This window comes from Pelophylax lessonae (assembly GCF_965119305.1).
Source record: "Pelophylax lessonae genome assembly, chromosome: 6".
NCBI lineage: Eukaryota > Metazoa > Chordata > Amphibia > Anura > Ranidae > Pelophylax > Pelophylax lessonae.
The window spans coordinates 168,830,026-168,852,946 of NC_138773.1; the positions used below are offsets into that span (position 1 = coordinate 168,830,026).

The following is a 22,921-nucleotide window of genomic DNA, read 5'->3' on the forward strand; positions in this document are numbered from 1 at the left end:
AAATCACAGATGTTGAATGCACCAATTCTGGCTTTCAAAATAGTTCACTGAATGAAAGTAAAACACAAGTTTTTCAAAAGTAATAAAATTAATTTTGCTTTTTCAGCTATGGCTATTTAAAATAGCAAATATTAATAAATTTATTAAAGGCTTCACAAAAGACCAGTTAGCTTTATAAGTGAAACAAAACCTACTGGATGAGATATGGCCAGCAAATTCCAAGTTTCACAAAGATCAATTGAAAAGTGTGGGAAGCAGGGCCCCGTTACAGGCTGAAATGATCGGGTAGGCCCAGCAGAATTTATTACGTGTTTCCCTTTCATGATGTACAAAACAAGACTAGCACACAGCATAGGACAACTGAACTACCTACTAGCTTCTACATTCCACTGTCAGAACATTTTTTTTCCTAAAGAATGCACTCCCTAGACTGCTTTTGCTCTGTACCACACACTGCTGTTAAAAGGAGTGATCATACAAGCAGTTTCCTGCTACAGCATAAAGCTACATCCAAAACACTCTTGCATTATATATGGACGTGTCTTGCAAAAGTCAAACCATTTTGTAGCATGTTTCAAAACGTAGTACTTTTGCTATAGATCATCTTCATGTAGTAGTTGGCGATGCAGTCTACATATCCATCAGGAAAATGGTACTTCATTATTTTAGTAGTCAGCTTCTGTGGTTCAGAACCTGTGAAAAGAAGACATTTCATAATTACAGCAACGGCTAATATTTGATTGCTTATGGATTTGGGAATAAATCGTAAAAAGAAATCTAGCAGAATCGAATTTTGGGTACTTTCATTACTGATCTTGTGTGGGTAAAGAAAAGAATCACCCCCCTTTAAAATATTTACATTTTGTTGCATTGCGGCCTAAAATGAAGACAGACACATTTTTTGTTTTATTCAGCTGTTTTTACTATAGTGCAACATATAACATTCCAAGTGAAAGCTATAACACCAACATGTCAGAAAAAAAAAAAAAAAACAATCACTGAGTTGGAAAAGGGATCACCCCCCTTTGTGTCAGTATTTTGTTGAATAATTGCTTTAATTACAGCCCATATTTTGTTGGGATATGTCTCTACTAATTTTGCACATCTAGACTTTGCAATATTTGCCCACTCTTCTTTACAGACCTGCTCAAGTTCAGTTAAATTTGATGGTGACCAATTGTGCACTGCAGTCTTAAAGTAATTCCACAGATTTTCAATGGGCTTTAAAGCAGTTGTAAAACGCTGCACTTTTTTCCTTACCTGCAAGGCAAAAGGCATAATTTGCTTGTATGCAGGTTTAGGAGATATTTACACTACCTATAGGCAAGCCTTAATATAGGCTAAACCAGTGTTTTTCAACCTTTTTTCACCCAAGGCACACTTTAAAATCTGGAAGAATCTCAAGGCACACCAACCAAAAATGCAACCTGGACTGGATGGAACAACATGACGTCGCTCTGGCCCTCCAAGGCCATAGAGGCTATTAAAGATACTCTTTCATCGCCCCCTGGGACTAGCCGGCTGCACTATTGGATTGCTTCTCGCGTGAGCCGGTGGGAGGGGGGTACATCCCCTCCCGCTGCTTCTGAAAGCATTCCAGTGGCTCATGTGCTGCTTGGAACCCTTTCATTAGAAAGCCAGCCGCGGGCTGTAAAAAACAATACTGAGGTTATGGCTGATATCTTCAGCCATAACCCCGATAAACCATTTCAGAGCCGGAACGTATATTTAACTATGACTCGCTGCAGTGCAGGTGTAGCGCAGGGTACCTGCACTTTTCATGTGCGTTACCTGCCGTTTCTCATCAACTTCTATCTATTATGTCCTACATTTTCTGAAAGCACACCAAAAATTAGGGACATAATAGAAGTCTATAGGAAACTGCAGGTAATGCACATGAAAACCACGGGTACCCTGCGCTACACGAGCAATGTGCAAGCGGAAGACAAAATAAAAAGAAGTGCAGTTACCATTAAAGAAATATAGTTACTATTACCAATAATAATAATAATAACCAACATATCTTATGTATATTTATATTGCATTAAAAAAAAAAAAACAATCACCATGCCTGCAATTATACCTAAAACAAAAACATGCAGGTAAATTACAGGTACAATTGCTATACCTCATGGAGCTCAGAGGAGCTCATATGCAGCCACTGAAAAGCCTCCTCCCTGTTCTTCCTCCTCTCCTCATGCTCTGCTTCACCTCCCCTCAGGGAAAAGTGCGCCAGCCAGCGTCTCCTGGGACCTGCGTCTCGCACATCCCAGAAAGCTGTGCGTACGCTTGACCCGCCCCTAGCAACCGATGACCTCATCGGTTGGCAAGATGCGATCGGACGGCCCGCACAGCTTTCCAAATGCCTGTGGCAGCGGGAAGTGAGCTTTAGACAGCGGACCAGAACCGCTGTAACAACAAGGCTTAACTGAGTGGCCAACACAGTTTGTAGATCAGATGGGGTAATTTTGCCACGGCACGCTGGGCTAAACTATAGGTAAAACTTAAAAGATGATGATGGAAATTTACTTCCTCTTTAAGACTGGTCTCTGACCAGGTCTTCAACCACTGTGTGGTGATTTTTGCTGTGTGCTTTGGGTCATTGTCATGTTGGAAGTTAAACCTTCTTCCCATTGACAACTTTCTGGCAAAGGGCAGCCGATTTCCCTCAAGATCATGATGGTATTTTGCCCCATCCATTTTTCTTTCTATCCTGACAAGTGCTCCAGTACCTGCTGCAAATAATCACCCTATAACAGATTACCACCTCAGTTCTTTACTGTAGGAATGGTGTTATTTGGATGGTGAGCTGTATTGGATTTACGACAAACATATCCTTTTGACGTTGAGGCCAAATAATTCAATTTTAGTCTCATCTGACCATAACACCTTTTTCCATGTAGCCTCAAAATCTTCAAGGTGTGCTTTGGCAAAGCTTAGTCATGACTGCATGTGGCCTTTCTTGAGGAGTGGCTTTTTTATTGCAACCCTCCCATACAAGCCCAATTTCTGGAGAATGTGTGATATTGTGGTCACATGCACATAATGACCATTCTTTGTCATAAATTCCTGCAACTGCTTTAGGGTTACTGTAGGCTTCTTAGTAGCCTCTCTGATCAGTTTCCTCCTGGCTCTTTCATTCAGTTTGGAGTGATGTCTTGATCCAGGGAGGGTCTGTGTTGTACCAAATACCTTCCACTTCTTAATATTAGACTTCACTGTACTTCTACGCATTGATAAATTCTTTGACATTTTTTTGTATCCATCTCATGACTTTTGCCTTTCCACAACTTTATTCCAGAGATCTTTTTGACAGTGCCTTGCCACCCGTAGTTGATTATTTGCTGCAGCTGCATTATCAGGGACTAAAATGCTCCAGGAAAGCTCTTTTTGTGCTGAGCTAATCAAAATGATCACAGTTGAAAGTCAAATGGCTTTGAGTGCATTTGAGAAGGTGATCATTTTGATTAGCTCAGCATAAAAAGAGCTTTCCGCATTAATTTTTTTTTTCATGCGGAGCTAATCAAAATGACCACAGCTGATCACAGTTGAAAGTCAAATGGCATTATGTGCCATTGAGAAGGAGCTACGTGATTGAGTTTACAAGTCATTTTCAGGATCCTTTTTCCAACTCAGTAAATCTCTTTTGAATTTTTTTTTTCTGAGCTGTTGGTGTTATATCTTTCATTTATACTACTAAATACAGCTGGATAAAACAAAAACTGTATCTGTCTTTTTTTTTTAAGGAAGGCTGCAAAACAACAAAATGTGATTATTTTAAAGTGGGTGATTCTATTCTATAAACACTTATCTTTCCAAGTCACAAAACAAGCATGTACATATCAGAACTATGGGAGCTGTCTATGCAGTTCTGAAGCCAATTAAAGGATAAATTTACCTTTTAACAAAAAATAAATGCACGTTTTTTATGCAGGTAAAAAAATGTGCATTTCCTATTTTGTTTTAGGAGCCTGGAAAGCACTGCATCAGTGATCAGCAGGTCGCTGATGCCATGCAGGTCTCATACAGGAAGAATCAAAGAACTGCCACAGCGCTCAACAGCACTATGGTAGTTGATTAAGAACTACAAGCGGACAGCCGCAAAAAGGATCCGCAGGGCTGTGTGGGCAAAGTGTCACAGAGCCACGCTCTTTTTGTACTGTGGCAGCGAGTGCAGGGGGAAGGCCCCTGGCTCACTGCCATGCCACAAGGAAAAGGGGTGGGGGGGCAGAGGTCTGATGTTTAATGTTACACCCTAAATATGGCTGTGACATATTCAGAAATGTGAACTTATAATTTAACCGCTTGCTGACCCACCGCAGCACATTTACTGCGGCAGGTCGGCTTGTACAAGCACAATTTGTCCATGTCAGATTGCCCACCACACTATTGGAGACCCACTTTAAGTCATTACTAGTAAAAAAAAAAAAAAATATATATATATATCCCATAGTTTGTAGACTCTATAACATTGGTTTGCGCAAATCAATATACACTTATTGGGATTTGATGAAGAAATTAGCTTTTTTCAATCTTTTTTATTGGATGTGTTTAATGTGAAAATTTTTAAAATTAACAGTCTTTTTTTGTTCATAGCTCAAAAAAAACAAAAAAAAACGCAGAGGTGATCAAATACCACCAAAAGAAAGCTCTATTTGTGGGAAAAAAAGGACATCTTTTTTATTTGGGTACAGCGTTGCACAACCACGCAATTTCCAGTTGAATTAACACATTGCTGTATCAAAAAAATGGCCTGGTCATGAAGGGGGTAAATCTTCTGGAGGTCAAGTGGTTAAAACGATGCATAGTGTGAATGGGCACATAAATTTCTCAGTAGTTATTGATCAGTGTAATCTGGTGTTCACACCATGAAATCGCCTAATCATCACCAGCGCATGCCACCAACCATAAAGGAATTTTGGGCCAAGCTATAAAGGTTGTTCCCCTGAGGTTTGCCACATTGGTAAAATCTGATAGGCAAACTAAATTGAAGTAAGGATCTCTTGTCAGCAAAACATGAATACATAAAGAGACATATGTACAACAAAAGTTTGATGACTGTTTATCATGAAATACCTGTTTATTTCACTTCAAAACTGAAGTGTTTATTGAAAGATAGAATAAAACCCTTAAAATATGCAAATTAACCTGTTGCCGACCGCCCATCACAGTAATACAGCGGCAGGCAGCTGCTCCCAGGCAAATCGCCATAGCTGTACGTCGCTCACTCTCGGGAGTCTAGGGGGCGCACTCCCGCCCCCGCTTGTCAGAGGGGAAGCCGATGCAGCGGGCAGGTGGCTCTGATTGCTACCCGACACCCACGATCATTCCCTGCTGAGAGAGTTTAAACACAGCTGACTGTTCTTCTCCCTGGAATGATCATAGAGCCCATGTGATCCTTCTATATAGGATCACGTCTCTATGGTCATTTCCGAAGCCACGCCCCCCCCACAGTTAGAATTACTCCCCTAGGCTCACATTTAACCCCTTGATCGCCCATGTTAACCCCTTCCCTGCCAGTGTCATTATTACAGTAACCGTGCATATTTTTAGTACTGTTTACTGTAGTAATGTCACTGGTCCCCCCCAAAAGTGTCAAAAATGTCAGTCAGGGGTCCGATCTGTCTGCCGCAATCCCGCAAAAAATCGGAGATTGCCGCCATTACTAGTAAAAAAAAAAAAAAATAAATAAAAATGACAAATCTTTCCCGTAGTTAGTAGACGCGATAACTTCCGCGCAAACCAATCAAAATACACTTATTGCGATTTTTTTTTTACCAAAAATATGTAGCGGAAAACAAATTGGCCAAAAATGTTAAAAAATTTAGATTTTTAAATTTTTATTGAGAATGTCATATAGCAGAATGTGAAAAATAATGTTTTTTTTTTTTCAAAATTGTCGCTCTTTTTTTTTTATATCGCAAAAAAATAAAAATCGCACAGGTGATCAAATACCACCAAAAGAAAGCTCTGTTTTTGGGAAAAAAGGGCATCAATTTTATTTGGGTATAATGTCACACGACCGTGCAATTGTCTGTTAACCACTTAAGCCCCAAGCCTATTTCTGAAACTTTTTGTTTATAAGTTAAAATCAGTATTTTTTCCTAGAAAACTACTTAGAACCCCCAAACATTATATATATATATTTTTTTTTTTTTTAGCAAAGACTCTGGAGAATAAAATGGCAATCATTGCAATATTTTTTGTCCACCTGGTGAAGGGATTTAACACTTGTGGTGTATGATACTCCTCACGGGATTAAAGTTTTAACACTGTGGACACTTGAGCACAAAAAGTATATGGACTGTTTGATTATTAATTTTTTGCATATCTGGCGCATCACTTTTTCTATATTGACATTATGGGATTTTATTTACTTTCGCTGATGGTAAACAGGACACATACAGACGGTGAATCTGCTTAACGGTGACACAGACAACAATAAAAAAAAAAAAAAAAACTAACTGACAGGTGATGACCTAAACTATCATGCTTTTTTATATAAATTACCCTACTCTTAATAATAAACTCTATAATCATTACGTTGTGTAGACCTCTGCACACTGGGGCGCATAGCCATCTTTAAAATTATTATACTACCCAAGCTCCTCTATCTGTTTTGTATGCGGATTATTCCTATCCCCCAATCCCTCCTAACTTTAATTTAGAGTCAGCTGACTAAATTTGTCTGGAACCACCCAGATGTGCTAGCTATATTTTAATCCAGATCCCACAAGGAAGGTGGAGTGGTGCTACCTCAGATTAGTAATTATTATTATGCCTCAGTCTTGGACCAAATCTATTCTTATTATTAATGGTTCTCATCCTACCTATCCCAACACACCTTCAGTGCTACTTACAATTCTACTACCTCCTCTCCTTTTCCTTTCTCTGTTGTAGTCACCCTAGGTTTTGTTCTTGGACCACTCCTTTTCTCAATCTACACCTCCTGCCTGGGTCAGCTGAATGCCTCCCACGGCTTTCAATATCATCTCTATGCTGATGACATTCAAATCTAGGTAAAGGTCCTAGGTAAAATCCTGGACTCTGAACTATCCTTTTGGCCACACATCCAGTCGCCGTCCAAAGCTTGCCACCTCAACCTCTGCAACATCTCCAAGATACGCCCCTTCCTAACCAATGACACCACAAAACTTCTAATCCACTCCCTGGTCATCTCTCGTCTCGAATACTGCCTTTTCATTGGCTTAACTTTAAAATAGGCTATCTCCTCTTCAGTCCATAGTTAACGCTGCTGCCCAGCTCATCCATCTTACTAACAGCTCAGTGTTTGCTACCCCTCTTTGCCAATCCCTCCATTGGCTGCCACTCAACCTACTAATTAAATTCAAGATACTAACCATAGCTTACAAAGCCATCCATAACTTGGCACCCAGCTACATCACTAACCTGGTCTCAAAATACCAACCAAATTGTTCTCTTCGTTCCTCCCAGGACCTCCTACTCTCTAGCTCCCTCGTCACCTCTTCCCATGCTCGCCTCCAGGACTTCTCCCAAGCCTCTCCCATCCTCTGGAATGCTCTACCCCAAACTATCCGACTATCTCCTACTTTGTCCATTTTCAGACAATCCCTGAAAACACATCTCTTCAGAGAAGCCTATCTGGCACCCATCCAACTGTACTTTTATTTTCTCCATCAGCCCATCCCTCACAGTTATTACCTCTTGTATCTCCTGACCCTCCATCTTAGATTGTAAGCTCTAACGAGCAGGGCCCTCTGATTCCTACTGTATTAAAGTGTAATGTATTTGTACTGTCTACCCTCAAGTTGTAAAGCACTGCGTAAACTGGCAGCTCTTCAAGAGGAATTTGAACCCACCCCAGCTCAGAGGCTTTTACTTATGCAAGATTTTCCCATTTCCTTAATACCGCTAAACTACTTCCTACAGTGTACATCCCTTCCAGTACTTCAATAAAAGAGGCATTTCCCTGATCCACTCTAACCTTAAAATCTCCAAACCCTGCCCCCCCAACTCAATACCCTATAATAAATGGGCTGAGGAACCAAATACCCCCATTACCCAAAATAATGGCTACGGGAGAAAACTCGAAAGCCTCCCAGTGTAGTAACAAGTGGGAATCCTATCAGAAAACCATCCATAGATAGTACAAAGGTGCATAATCAAAGCAAAATAAGGTTTATAATGAAAATGATCACAATAACTGGATGTTTTTCTTACCATAAAATCATTTTCTCTGATGTTCATTGATGGACACAGCTTCAGATCTTCATTAGATGGGTTATGCTGAGCTTCCTAGGAGTAGGACACTAGGCAAAAAAGGGTTAACAAAAGTTAACAAAGCTTAACAACCCCTATGGGGCAGTCCCAGGTGGTATACTCCCACTTCCTGCTCTAGGATCTCAGTTTTGTAACAAGTAGTGTCAGAAGAATACATAACCCAAATCCACAGAGGGGTAGGTGCTGTGTCCATCAATGATCAGAGAAAAGGATTTTACGGTAAGACAAAAATCCAGTTTTCGCTTTCGCTCATTGTCAGATACATCTTCATATCTTCATTAGATGAATGGGACGTCCCAAAGCAGTATCAGTATGAGGGATGGGAAAAAACACAGCTATAGACATATTCCCAAAATACAGGGCTAAACTTAGCCAACCAAGTAAACCAAGAGCTCAACCATGAACAACTGGAGCTCACTTACCAGAAAAAAAAAAAACACCCTCAAGAGGCAGAGGACTCTGCCACAGCGGCCTGCAAAACTTTGCGGTCAAAGGCAGCATCAGCAGATGCAAAAACATCTAACTTGTAGAACTTAGTGGTCCAGGTTTGCAAAGCGGCCACCTAGGTGTATGTACACACGTTCACCGACGCCTGATAACGGAAGGCCCAGGAGGCACACAGCGTCCTTGTGGAATGCACCCTAATGACCCTTAAATAGGCCTGCACCACTGTTTGCCTGATCCATCTGGAAATGTTCGTGGCAGATGCAGCCTGCCCCTTACGAGGGCCATCCGTGAGCATAAACAAGGAATCTGATTTCCAAATAGACTCAGTCACCATCAAGTAAACCCTGATGGCTCGAACCACATCCAAAGAATGCAAAGCAACCTCTTCCAGATGCTTTGGCTTAGGACATGATGTAAAGGCAACACAATGTCTTTGTTTAAGTGGAAACCTGAAACGACCTTAGGAAGGAACGACTGACAGGGACGTAGCACCACATTCTTTCCCTCTGAACCACCAGGTAAGGCAACCGACAGGACAACACAGTCAGTTCAGAGACCATGCATGCAGAAGTGATAGCTACCAAGAAAACCACTTTCTGTGATAAGGTAAGCAAAGGAATTTCACGAATATTCTCAAAGGGTGGTCTTTGAAGGACCGACAGTACCAGGTTAAGGTCCCACGGAGGCACCAGGGACTGCACCGGCGAGGCCAGATTGGCAAAGTTGGAAATTGGCAGCCAACGGCCTTTGGAAGAAGATTGCCAAAGTAGAAATCTGGCCTTAATAGTACCCAGAGTGAAATGCTGATATACACCTCTTTGGAGAAACTCCAGTAGACGTGATACCGAAAAGGAACTGGAGGAAACCTCCCTAGACTCACACCAAGTACTATACGATTTCCAAACTCGATGGTAAATCTTCAGTGAAGTAGATTTCCTAGCTTTTAACAGAGTAGGAATCACAGATTCTGACAACCCCCTCTCCTTCAACACCTGGCTTTCAATAGCCAGGCCGTTAAAGCCAACGACCGTAAAGGAGGATGGAAGATCGGTCCTCGAGACAGATGATCTTCTCTGAGAGGAAGCCGCCAAGGGGCATCAGCTACCAGTCTTACTAGGCCAGCGTACCAGGACCAACGAGAACAGTCTGGAGCCACCAGAATCATTGGAATCCCTTTTGCCTCGATTCTGCACAGAAGTCTCAGCAGAAGTTGTATTGGAGGAAAAGCATAAATCAGAGGATACCAACCCCAGGGGGCCACCAGAGCGTCTGCGGCATCTGCCAGGGGATCCCGAGACCTCACAACGAATCTCGGAACCTTCCGGTTGAGCCGAGAGGCCAACGGGTCCACATCGGGGGTCCCCCACTGGAGACATAGTTGTTGAAACACATTAGAACGCCAGCCACCACTTTGGGCACTAGGGCACTTCTTGTGCCCCAATGGTGATTGAAATATGCCACGGCTGTGGTGTTGTCCGATTGAATTCTCACCGGACACCCCTGCAGGCGTTCCGTCCACTGGGACAGGCATAACGCTTGAATTTCCAGGTTGTTGATCGGCAGACTGGACTCCTCCCTGGACCAGAACCCCTGGGCTGTTGCCATTCCCAGGACCCCTCCCCACCTGGCAGGCTGGCGTCCGTGGTAACAACTGTCCAGAACGGGGGGAGAAAGGATTTCCCTTGTCGAAGCGCCGGGGAGCGAAGCCACCAAAGCAGAGATCCTCTCGCGCCCTGACTCAACAGGATCAACTTGTCCAGAGACTGGGGATCCCTGTCCCATTTGGTTAGAATCTCCTTTTGCAAGAGTCTAGGAAGGAACAGCCTCGAAAGTGGAAACCATGAGGCCCAGTACTTGCATGCAAGTTCTGAGAGACGACAGAAGGTTGGACAACAGGAGCCAAATCCCATGTTGCAATTTTAGGAGTTTTGTTTCCGAGAGGAACACCTGGGCTGAGGCTAAATCCAGAGTCAGCCCCAGAAGTCCAACTTGGTGGATGCAATCAAGGAACTCCTACAGAGTTCTCACTGTGATGTCCAGATGCTCCTGCAGGACAGATGATGATTACACCCTCAGAAGATCGTCCAGGTACCCCAGTACCGAAATCCCCCACTGACTGCAAGGCTAGCACCGAAGCCAACACCTTTGTGAATGTCCGAGGAGCGGAAGCTGGACCAAAGGGCAAAGCCACACATTGATAGTGCTCCTCGTCTATTGCAAAACTTAGAAAACACTGATGCCTGATGTAGATCAGGACATGAAGGTAAGCGTCCTTGATGTCCATGGAGGCTAGAAAGTCTCCTTGATGAAGAGGAGCCACAACCGTATGGATGGATTCTATTCTGAACTCACACAAAGTGGTTCAGGGCCTTGAGATCCAGGATTGGGCGAACCCTCCCCTCCTTCCTGGGTACCGTGAAGAGGTTTAAATAAAACCCCTAAAACTGTTCTGACTGTGGAACCGGGACTATTACCCCTTGAGACAAAAATCCTGTACTGCTCCCAGAAGGCCGTGAAGCCGCTTGGCAGACAGACGCAGATTGGAGGGGAAGAACCTCGCCGGGGCAAGGATGGAAATTCGATCTTGTAATCTGACCGACTGAAGTACCCACTTGTCCTGGATAAACAAGTTCCATGGGTGCGAAAACAACCGAAGTCCCCCCACCCCTGTAACAGGTGAGGGCGTACCTTCAGACGGAAGAGGGCTGGTTTGCGGGGCCTGAAGAACCCTCCTTGGACTTGCCACCCCAGGGTCTCTTGGAACCCCCTGAGAAGGGGCGAGAAGATTTTGACCATTTGTCCTGATCCCGCCGGACGAAAAGGTCGCTTGTGAGCCGAGAAAACAGGACCACACTTGCAGAAAGGCTCTCTGCTCTTAGAACCCTGCGGAAGCAAGGTGCTCTTTCCTCCTGTGAACTCTTAATGATCTCTTACCTGGAGGCTCCAAACAGACGGTCCCCCACAATAGGAAGATCCGTCAGAACATTTTTGGAGGCTTGGTCCGCCAACCAACATTTCAACCAGATCATGTGGCATAGAGTCACCGCCGTCACCCATGTTCTGCAGGCCAACGGACCTGCATCCAAGGATGCATCACAAATGTATTGCAACCCCTGTATCAACTGAACCACCAACTCTGCCATTTCATGAGGGTGCTGACCCTCCAAATCCTGGCGTAAAAGTTTTGTCCACTCCGTTAGGGTCTGAGAGACCAAGGTTATGGAAAACACCGGTCTTGGAATAGAACTCGCCACGATGAAAAGATGGCGGACCAGGGATTCAGCCTTTCTATCCTCTGGATCTTTAAAGGACGGAGCGCCCTCTACTGGTAGTAACATAACTTTATTCAGCATAGAAACCTGGGAGTCCCCCACTGGTGGTACTGTCAGTTTCTTCAAAAGAGACTCTTCAAAAAGATACCTCCTGGCAAAGTGCTTAGATATTCCAGCCATGCGTTTTGGAGACCCCTACTGACTAGTGACAATCTCATCAAAAGAGGCGGGAAAGGGAAACACCTTAGTCGCCCTGGATGGCCTGCGGGTGCCAAAATGCATCGGAGTAGCCTCTGCTGCGTCTTCCATTTTTAACGTTTCCCGCAATGACGTATTTAGTGCTTCTACCAGCGCTTTCTCATGCACAGGGGTGGAGGAGGAATCATCCTCACTATCTGAGCACTTGAGGTGCGTGGATGCAGACCCCGCAGGGTGGCTTGCGTCCACGGTGACCATTTCAGCCTAAGAGCTTGAGGAGGTAGATGAGGCAGGTGAAGGTGGAGGGCGCTTTTTTCCAGGCCTTTTTTTGCAAGACCAGGTCCACTTTAGCCACTAATGACTGTAGGACCACCATCATGGCCGCCATGGCCGAATGGGACCCCAAAGTCTGACTGGGCTGGTCTGAATGGCCACCGACTCCAGGAACATGGAGGCAGAGTGCCACACATGTTCCCCCTGCAAAAATGGCGACAGCGCGCTAGCCAGACGGGGAGCTGGCCGGCACCTCACCGCACTGAGCAGACCGGATGTTAAAGTTCCCACATCACCTCAGTCCTGCACTATCATTGAGGTGATAGTGCAGAAGACAAAAAAACACATACCAACCACCCACCATCCTGGGGAACAACTTCTACAGAGGGAACCGCAGGAGGGGGGGAAAGGGAGATGGGGGAAATGTGGGGAGGATCCAGGAGACCTACCAACCCCAGGAGGACCAGGAAGACACCCCAGAATCCAGAGGGAGTGGGGCACTACTCACCATACCTTAGGAGCCAGGCGGGGGTTCACTCTGAGCAGGTCACCTCCTCCTCATCTCAGCATGGGGGGTGCTTGATTGTAGAAAAAGAAAACAATAAAAAGGAAAAAACTCAGTTTAAAAAGGAAAAAAAAATGCCAGGACCAGAGATCCCAGCAAGGAGCTAGGTCCTTACTCCTAACTAGGCAGAAAAAAAACTGAGATCCTAGAGCAGGAAGTGGGAGTATACCACCTGGGACTGCCCCATAGGCATAGTTAAAGAGGAAGTAAACCCTCCTCTGCAAGTTGTACCTATAGGTAAGCCTATGATAAGGCTTACCTATAGGTACTGTAAATATCTCCTAAACATGTACCGTTTAGGAGATATTTACCTTACATGCAGCCAGTGCTGGTGCCGTTCCTTCTAAGCCCTGTGCCGTGACCGTCGGCTCCCGCGCACGTGCGCGGGAGTGACGTTACCGCGGCTCCGGCCAATCAGATGGCCGGGTGCCGCGATCCCGGAAGACGGGCGACTGAACATGTCGCCCGTCATAGAGGTAAGCGGGCGGCACGGCGGGGACTCGTTCTAAGGTAAGTATTTTATAATGAGCTAGTATGCGATGCATACTAGCTCGTTATGGGTTTCTCTTTCAGGTTGAAAAAAAAAAAAAATGTGGGTTTACAACCTCTTTCAGCTTTGTTAACCCTTTTCCGCCTAGTGTCCTACTCCTAGGAAGCACAGCATAACCGATCCATTGTGATCATTTTCATTATAAGGCTCCATGCACACAGGGCGTCATAAAAACGAGCTCCAAAGCGGTTTCTTGACGCCGGGAAAAAGCAGCTGTAAAAACGTGCTTTCAGTAGCTTTTTCCATTAGCGTTATTGCACGTTTGGCCACGTAGCTTTTAGCAGCATTTTTTCTGCCTCCATTCAAAATCAATGGTTTCCTATGGGAGCCTATTGAGTTGAATGGAAGTCGCACCGCAAGTCAGATCAGGATGATCCGACTTGCGGCGCGACTTGCGCTGTGAGAATCTTGAGGGGGAACTTCACGCCAAAATGGGGAAAAAAAAACGGCGTGGGGTTCCCCCCCAGGCCCTTCGGGTTTAGTATGGAATTTGAGGGTAGCACCATGCCGAAAAAACGGCGTGGGGTCCCCCCCAAAATCCATACCAGACCCTTATCCGAGCATGCAGCCCGGCAGGCCAGGAAAGGGGACGAAGTTTATTAAAAATCTTCATCCGGTCTTCTCCTCTCTTCTGGTCTTCTCCTCTCTGCTCTTCTGCCTCCTCTGGTCTTCTTCTTCCTCCGGTCCTCCTCCGACGCTGTCCCGGTGATTATGCCGGTCTCCGGTCTCTGCAGCTTATTATATAGTCATTAGGGACGGGGCCTCCCGGTGACGTCACTGGGAGGCCCCGCCCCCTTATGTCACCGTCGTCGGTGACACAAGGGGGCGGGGCCTCGTCGAGAGGCCAAGCCCCTAATGGATATAGAACAAGCTGCAGAGACCGGAGAACGGCATAATCACCCGGACAGCATCGGAAGAGGACCGGAGGAAGAAGAAGACCAGAGGAGGCAAAAGAGCAGAAGAGCGGAGGGCAGAAGAGTGGAGAGGAGAAGACCAGAAGAGAGGAGAAGACCGGATGAAGATTTTTAATAAACTTTTCAAAACGTCTCCTGTCGTTATTTACACACACTGCCTTTTATGGGGTGAATGGGTAGGGGTACAGTGTACCCCATCCCCACAGGGAGGGGGTCCGGGATCTGGGGGGCCCCCTTGTTAAAGGGGGCTTCCAGATTCCGATGAGCCCCCTGCCCGCAGACCCCCACAACCACCGGCCAGGGTTGTGGGGATGAGGCCCTTGTCCTCATCAACATGGGGGCAAGGTGCTTTGGAGGTGGGGGGTGCAGAGCCCCCCTCTGCCCCAAAGCACCCACACCCCCCCATGTTGAGGGCGTGTGGCCTGGTATGGTCCAGGGGGGGGGGTGGGGCCCCTCGCTCATCCCCTCCCCTTTCCTGGCCTGCATGCTCGGATAAGGGTCTGGCATGGATTTCGGGGGGGACCCCACGCCGTTTTTTCGGCGTGGGGCTACCCGCAAATTCCATACTAGACCCGAAGGGCCTGGTTTGTAACCTGGGAGGGAACCCCACGCCATTTTTTCCCCATTTTGGCGTGGAGATCCCCCCTCAAGATTCTCACAGTGCAAGTCGCGCCGCAAGTCGGATCATCATGATCCGACTTGCGGTGCGACTTCCATTAAAATCAATAGGCTCCCATAGGGAACCATTGATTTTGAATGGAAGAAAAAAAACGTATAACGTGGCTTAATGCATGTTAAGCCACGTTATTCAGCCTTTAGCAGCGTCAGACGTTTTTACAGTTTGATGCTGCAGCTCCAGAACCCACAGTTCCTGGTTTTTTTTTGGAGCTGTAAAACGCCTATGCCACTTGGAGCTCCTAAAAGCTCTATGTGTGCATGAGGCCTTAGAACAACATGGATGGGCGTTCTGCAGCTGCAAAAAAAAAAAAAAAACGTCTGACGCTGATAACAGCAGCTCCAAAAACGTCCAGTGTGCATGAGGCCTAAAGCTTATTTTGCTTTGTTTATGCACATTTGTACACTTGTTGAAGAGTATCACTATCAGTCATACAGTGCTGCTTTTTTTCTTTTCTATGTACTTTTTGTGTTTGTATATTGACACATACTGCATGCTGCTTTTTCCAGACCACATAAGGGCTGACAGCTGACTCTTGGATTACCATTCATAGATGGTATTTAACACCCTACCGACTATCTAAAATGTACCACAGTTGCGTCCCAATGTGCTGGAGACCGTGCGATAGAACAGACTCTATTGCTCATATCTTCTGGTTTTGTAAATCTCTCAGTTCTTATTGGAAACAAATTTCCGCTATGATAGCCTCAATCTCAGGGACACCTTCACCCCAAAACCCCACTCTAGCTGGGCTACATATCAGTATAGAACAATATCCTCTTCAATCTCGGGGTGTTATTATCCACCCACTGATAGCTGCCAAATTAAACATCACCAGATGGTGGAAAACCTCTGAAGCTCCATCTATCGCTTACACTATTACTGATTTGCAATGTGAAATGGAAAAAATTGTTGCTATCTGGAAAGTTTGCAACCATGTGGTCACAGTGGCTGCAGCACCTGAAATGTAGTGTTTAACAAAGTTTAAATGTGAATTGTTAATTATTGTTGCACTCAACCTAATGTTGCTGGTGTTCTTACTTCATCTGACCCTTCTTCATCCCTTCCCCTCTTCCCCCCCCCCCCTTCTGCCTGGTTCTCTCTCACTTAATGCTCATTTCATATACAATATCACTCCGGCATTGATTATTACCTAAAAAGTTACTCTCCTGCACTCGGGTATTATGCTTTTAAGAGAAAGAAGTGTATCTTATACTTCATTCGTAGCGCCTACAGTCCTGCTGCCCTCTCAGGACCATGGGTGTCCACAAGAACTAGAAAAATAACAAAAACAAGAGGACACACCGACCTTGTGCAATTCAATTAAACATTTATTGAAAGATAAAACAAACAGTGTTGTACCTCATACTCACAAACACATGTAATCAATACGCTTGTCAAAGCACTGTATGGCTAGATCTCCTCCAGGACATGGACTTTCCAGTGCTGCAAGAGGGTCAAATGGCACCTATATAGGTTGCCTGATGCGTTTCCAGGGAGAACCCTCTTCCTCAGAGCCAAAGACACAAACGAGAGCCCACTACACACATATATACCTACAAGTGGGACTGCCCTCATTGTTTAGTCCCGCCCCACACAAATCCTTAGCAAAGTATACTATTTAAAGGCAACAAGCATCATCTGAGCGAGATATACTGTGCAATATATCATGAGCATATTCATTGCAATATATATATATATATATATATATATATATATATATACACACACACACACATATACATATATATATATATATATACACACACACACACACACACACACACACACACACACACAGTACCTCACAAAAGTACACCCCTCACCCCTGAGTACACCCCTCACATTTTTGTAAATTATTTTAATATATCTTTTCATGTGACATCACTGAAGATATTACATTTTGCTACAATATAAAGTAGTGAGTGTACAGCTTGTATAACAGTGTAAATTTGCTGTCCCCTCAAAATAACTCAACACACAGCCATTAATGTCTAAACTGCTGGCAACAAAAGTGAGCACACACCTAAGTTAAAAATTGGGGCCAAAGTGTCAATATTGTGTGGCCACCATTATTTTCCAGCGCTGCCTTAATCCCTTTTGGGCATGGAGTTCACCAGAGCTTCACAGGTTGCCACTGGAGTCCTCTTCCACTCCTCCATGATAACATAATTTTGCTGGTGGATGTTAGAGACCTTGCACTCCTCCACATTCCGTTTGAGGATGTCCCACAGATGCTCAATAGGGTTTAGGTCTGGAGACATGCTTGGCCAGTCCATCACCTTTTCCTCAGCTTCTTTAGCAAGGCAGTGGTTGTCTAGGAGGTGTGTTTGGGGTCGTTATGTTGGAATACTGCCCTATGGCCTAGAGGGGATCATGCTCTGCTTTAGTATGTCACAGTTCACGTTGGCATTCACGGTTCCCTCAATGAACTGTCGCTCCCCAGTACCGGCAGCACTCATGCAGCCCCAGACCATGACACTCCCACCTCCATGATTGACTGTAGGCAAGACACACTTGACTTTGTACTAAACTGGTTTGCCACCACACATGCTTGACACCATCTGAACCAAATAAGTTTATCTTGGTCTCATCAGACCATAGGACATGATTCCAGTAATCCATGTCCTTAGTCTGTTTGTCTTTGGCAAACTGTTTGCAGGCTTTCTTGTGCTTCATCTTTGGAAGAGGCTTCCTTCTGGCACAACAGCCATGCAGACCAATTTGATGCAGTGTGCGGCGTATGGTCTGAGCACTGACAGGCTGACCCCCTCCACCCCTTCAACCTCTGCAGCAATGCTGGCAGCACTCTGAGGTCTATTTCCCAAAGACAACAACTGTATATGATGCTGAGCACGTGCACTCAACTACTTTGGTCGACCATGTTGAGGCCTGTTCTGAGTGGAACCGGTCCTGTTAAACCACAGTATGGTCTTGGCCACCGTGCTGCAGCTCAGTTTCAGGGTCTTGACAATCTTCTTATGGCCTAGGCCATATTTAAGTAGAGCAACAATTCTTTTTTTCAGATCCTCAGAGAGTTCTTTGCCACGAGGTGCCATGTTGAACTTCCAGTGACCAGTATGAGAGAATAAGAGCGATAACACAAAATTTAACACACCTGCTCCCCATTCACACCTGAGACCTTGTAACACTATCGAGTCACATGACACCGGGAAGTGAAAATGGCTAATTGGGCCCAATTTGGAAATTTTTATATAGGGGTGTACTCACTTTTGTTGCCAGCGGTTTAGAGATTAATGTCTGCGTTTTGAGTTTTACACTGCTATACAAGCTGTACACTCACTACTTTACATTATAGCAAAGTGGAATTTCTTCAGTTTTTGTCACATAAAAAGATATAATAAAATATTTACAAAAATGTGAAGGATGTACTCACTTTTGTGAGATACTGTATACATGGCATGTTAGTTTGTATGTGACATGTTCATAAGTCAAAGCACATATCCATTTGTATTAATGACTACAGAACCCCATCAGTGTACCCAGTGTTCATTTTCCTCTGGACCTTGGCCCTGTTCCTTTAAGGAGTTGATTCACATAGGGGGTAAAGTCGCACTGTTTGTCAGTACTACTTGTATATTGAGCAAAGTGGGGCCACTAAAAACCTCCATCTACGGCAACTTCACACAATGTTAGAACGTACGCTACTGGTAAACCTGGAAGTGCGGGCTAGCGTGCGTTCCACCGGCCTTTACGTCACCTCCGGCAGCTGACGTTGTCACAACCGCTCCCGTCAAGGAACACGGGCGCAATGAAAGGAGTGGGCTGCAACCAGCGAGGGAGAAATCGCTTGCCATTGGCCCTTGCTTTAGCTGCTTCCTTATTGGGGAGGCCTAATAGCACTAAAAGAGGGGGAGTGGCTTTATATCTAGTTACATCAATGTAAAGCCATCGTTCATGGGGGTCATCTGAAGTCTTAACTTTTTAAAACAATATTCCTACTAGTATAATCATTCATCTAAGAGGGAAAATAAAGGTGGCTATATGATATATATATATATATGTATTGGAATGATTATGCTCATGACATTTTGCACAGTATATCTCACTCTAGAAGATGCTTGTTGCCTTCAAATATACATCATTAAGGATATATGAGGGGCGGGACTAAACAATGAGGGAAGTCCCACTTGTAGGTATATATGTGTGTAGTGGGTCATTTGTGTCTTTGGCTTGGAGGAAGAGGGTTCTCCCTTGAAACGCGTCAGCCAACCTATATAGGTGCCATGTCCTGGAGGAGATCTATCCCTACATGATTACATGTGTTTGTGAGTATGATGTATGACACAGTTTGTTTTATCTTTCAAGAAATGTTTAATGGAATTGCACTAGGTCGGTGCGCCCTTCTCTTGTTTTTGTGATTATTACCTGTATCGTGTATTTGTTATGATGGTTCATATCTGTGTCTAGGCAGGACATCTGTTTAACTATTGTTTGGAGTTCCTTATTTTTATTTATTTTTTGTTCCTATGCAAAATTTCAATAAAGAAATATTTACAGAAAAAAAAAAAAAACTGACAGGTGATCTATTCCCCATCCACTATCAAAAACTAAAAAAAAAAAAGTTTTGCCTTTAGCTGTGCTTGAGTCCCGGTTCACATTTGTGCTATGTGGGAACACTGCGAATATGCAGCATGATCCCGCATCGCATCTGCACCCCTGGCAGTTCACACTGCCATATGCGATACGCAGGGGGTGTCAATTAAAAGTTAACGGCACCCCAAGTTGCGATCGCATATCGCAGTGCGATCTGCACAGGACCGGATCGCACTAGTGTGAACCACTATGCGATCCGATTCTGATGCGGATAAAAAAAAAAAAGGGTCCTGTGCGTGTTTAGTGCGGATGCGGTGCGAATTTAGCCTTACAAACTGTATGGCTGAATTTTCACCGCACATGAGATCGCATGTAATTTAGGAGCAGTGCGCTCCGAATTACATGCGATCTCTGTGATCGCACTAATGTTAACCTGGGCTGAAGCAAAAACTCATCATTTAGATATGCTATTAATCAAGGAACACGTGCACAATTTTAGAGCAGGCTATATAAAAAGTCCAAACGAAACAGGTTATTGACACGGTAACATGTTCTTGTGTTGACATTAAAAGAGAAGTTTAGTTGTGTTTTTGTTTTTTCAAAATCATACATACCTGGTCTGATTTTGCATCTGTTCCGCGCCAGGCTGAGAACTGAGTGATCAAAAAACACTGATCACTCAGTGCTCTCTGCTATGCCACAGCCTGCTATCTGCTGAAAACAGATCACAGGAGTGCAGAATGAATTGCACTCCTGTGATCCACAGAAGTACAGCCAAACAAGCTTTGGCTGTACTTATCCTTCAACTGATTAAAGTTTATATGCAAAGAAAAATTCTTTGTACAGCATGACTGAAAAAAAAAAAAAAAAAAGGATGTGAATTGCCTCATTAGTAGCATATTAATTGTGTTGGTAATGAAGCAACTGCCAGCAATTTGTTAGTAGTAAAGGTTTCCAAACTGTCCCATTGTTATTTTTCCCTGATAGACTTGACCAGCTGTGTCCAGCAGGTCCCACTAGCCATTTCTCCATCACCAAATGTGACCAGTGTCATCTAAGCCACATTTAATATTCATGAAAAGCTTGCTAACCTGCTTTATATAGTAATCAATCATGTTCCTTGTTTCATTTTAAATTTTGCACATAGTTAATTACCACTGGAAGCTGATAAGTTGCAATGTTTACATTCCTGTGTCCTAAATTATTTCCAGGACATAGCCAAACACAAGCCTCTTTCTTGGAGGAAAATGAAGGTGATAATCTCTTTAAAGAAATGTTGTTGTAGCCCAGTGTATGAGATGGAAAGGGGCTACAACAGTGTAAGAATCCTGGTGGGGATGTGTGACTAAAGAATCTTTGCTGAGTCAGAATAGAGCACAGAGTGTGAAAATCCTACGGCAACAAAATAGAACAGAACAAATTGAGAACCCTGGTGGAGATACGTGACTAAAGAGTCTTTGCTGGGACAGAACAAAGTGCACTACGCATGAGTCATTTGAATCAGGAAGAGTACTCAGCAGGCAAGCACCCAATGACTGCTGTGTGCTGGAAATAAGTCAGGACATAGGAATGTAAACAGAGTAGTGAAAAGCTTCATGGGTGACAGAAAAGGCTTACAAGGTGCCGACATTTGCATTAAAAAACTTTTTTTTCGTTCATTGACAGACACAGCTCCTTATCTTGACAGTTGGGTTATGCTGCCCCCTACAGGAGTAGGGCACTAGGCAGGAAAAAGCTTGACTAGACCAATGGGGCAGTCCCAGGGGGTATACTCCCACTCTCAGACATAGGCACTGCCTAGTCAGGAGTAAGGACCTAGTTATTTGCTGGGATCTCCGGTCCTGGCAATTTTTTCCTTTTAAATGGAATTTTTCTCTTTGTTATTTTGTTCTTGTGAATTGCAGGCTGCGATCCGCCTCCTGCTGTCCAACAGATGGTCGTCCCTCTGGACTTGCCTGATGGTGCTTACCTTCTAGGCATTTTTGTTTGCACAGTTCCATACGAGGTCCCTGCGAAGGGAGATTCTGACCAAATGGGACAAGACTCCGCAGTCTCTGGACAATCAGATCAGGCCAAGTCCCTGATATGGTGGCTTAGTTCTCTGGCGCTTCAGCTGGGAAAATCCTTGCTCCCTTTGTATTGGACAGTGGTCAACATGGATGCCAGCCTTTCCGGCTGGGGAGGTGTTCTCGGCAAGCATTCTGTTCAGGGGTTCTGGGCGCTGAAAGAGTCCAGACTACCGATCAATGTCTTGGAAATCCGAGCCATCGGACTGTTTCTGGATCATTGGACCGATCGTCTTTAGGATTGTCCAGTGTGCATTCAATCAGACAATGCCATGGCTTATGTTAATCACCAAGGGGGCACAAAAAGTGTAATGGCTGCTCGAGAGGTAACCGGCATTCTAAGGTGGGCAGAATGGTTTGTTCCAGCCCTCTCCACCGTACACATTCCCAGGGTGGAAATAGGGCAGGCGTATTACCTCAGTTGGCAGGCGTTGGACCAAGGGGAGTGGTCCCTTCATCTGGAGGAGTTTCTTCAGCTGTGTCTCCGGTGGGGCACCCCCAAGGTGGATCTGTTGGTGTCTCTGCTCAACAGAAAGGTGCAGAGGTTTGTGGTTCGGTTAAGGGGATCCTCTGGCGGACACCAAAGAAGCACTGGTGGCCTTGTGTGGTCAGTATTGGCTGATACACCTTCCCTCCTCTCAAACGTCTGCCAAGACTTCTACGTAGGAGCGAGTCAGAAAGGATTCCCGTCATCTTCTTGGCTCTGGACTGGCCTTGTTAGGCTTAGTACGCTGATTTGGTGTGGCTGGTCACCGACGTTCCTTGGAAGATTCCTCCCAGGGAGGATCTGCTGTCCCAAGGACCGATCGTCCATCCTGCTTTACAGTCGCTGTCTTTGACGGCTTGGCTGTTGAACGCCGGGTGCTCAAGGACAGGGGTTGATCTGAATTGGCGATTCCTATACTGTTGAAAGCTAGGAAATCTACTTCTAGGAAGATCTACCATCGTACGTGGAAGACGTACGTTGCATGGTGTGAGTCACTTAGGGTTCATCCTCGTTCCTTCTTGGTGGCTAGTATCTTAACCTTCCTTCAAACGGGGGTTGAACAGAAGTTGGCCTTGAGTACCATCAAGGGCCAGGTGTCGGCTTTGGTGGTCTTCTTCCAACGACCTTTGGCCAAACACTCCCTTTTACATTGCT

The 22,921-nt window shown here is 44.8% G+C and overlaps 1 protein-coding gene across 1 annotated transcript in view; it reads right to left on the reverse strand.

Moving 5' to 3' along the window:
* Window positions 1–397: 397 nt before the first annotated feature.
* FOXK1 (forkhead box K1) overlaps window positions 398–22,921 on the reverse strand; it is a 210,820-nt gene continuing 188,296 nt past the window's right edge. Inside the window, exon 10 of the mRNA XM_082261198.1 lies at window positions 398–693. The gene's annotated coding sequence lies outside the window, so the exon portion shown is untranslated. The remainder of the gene's footprint in view (window positions 694–22,921) is intronic.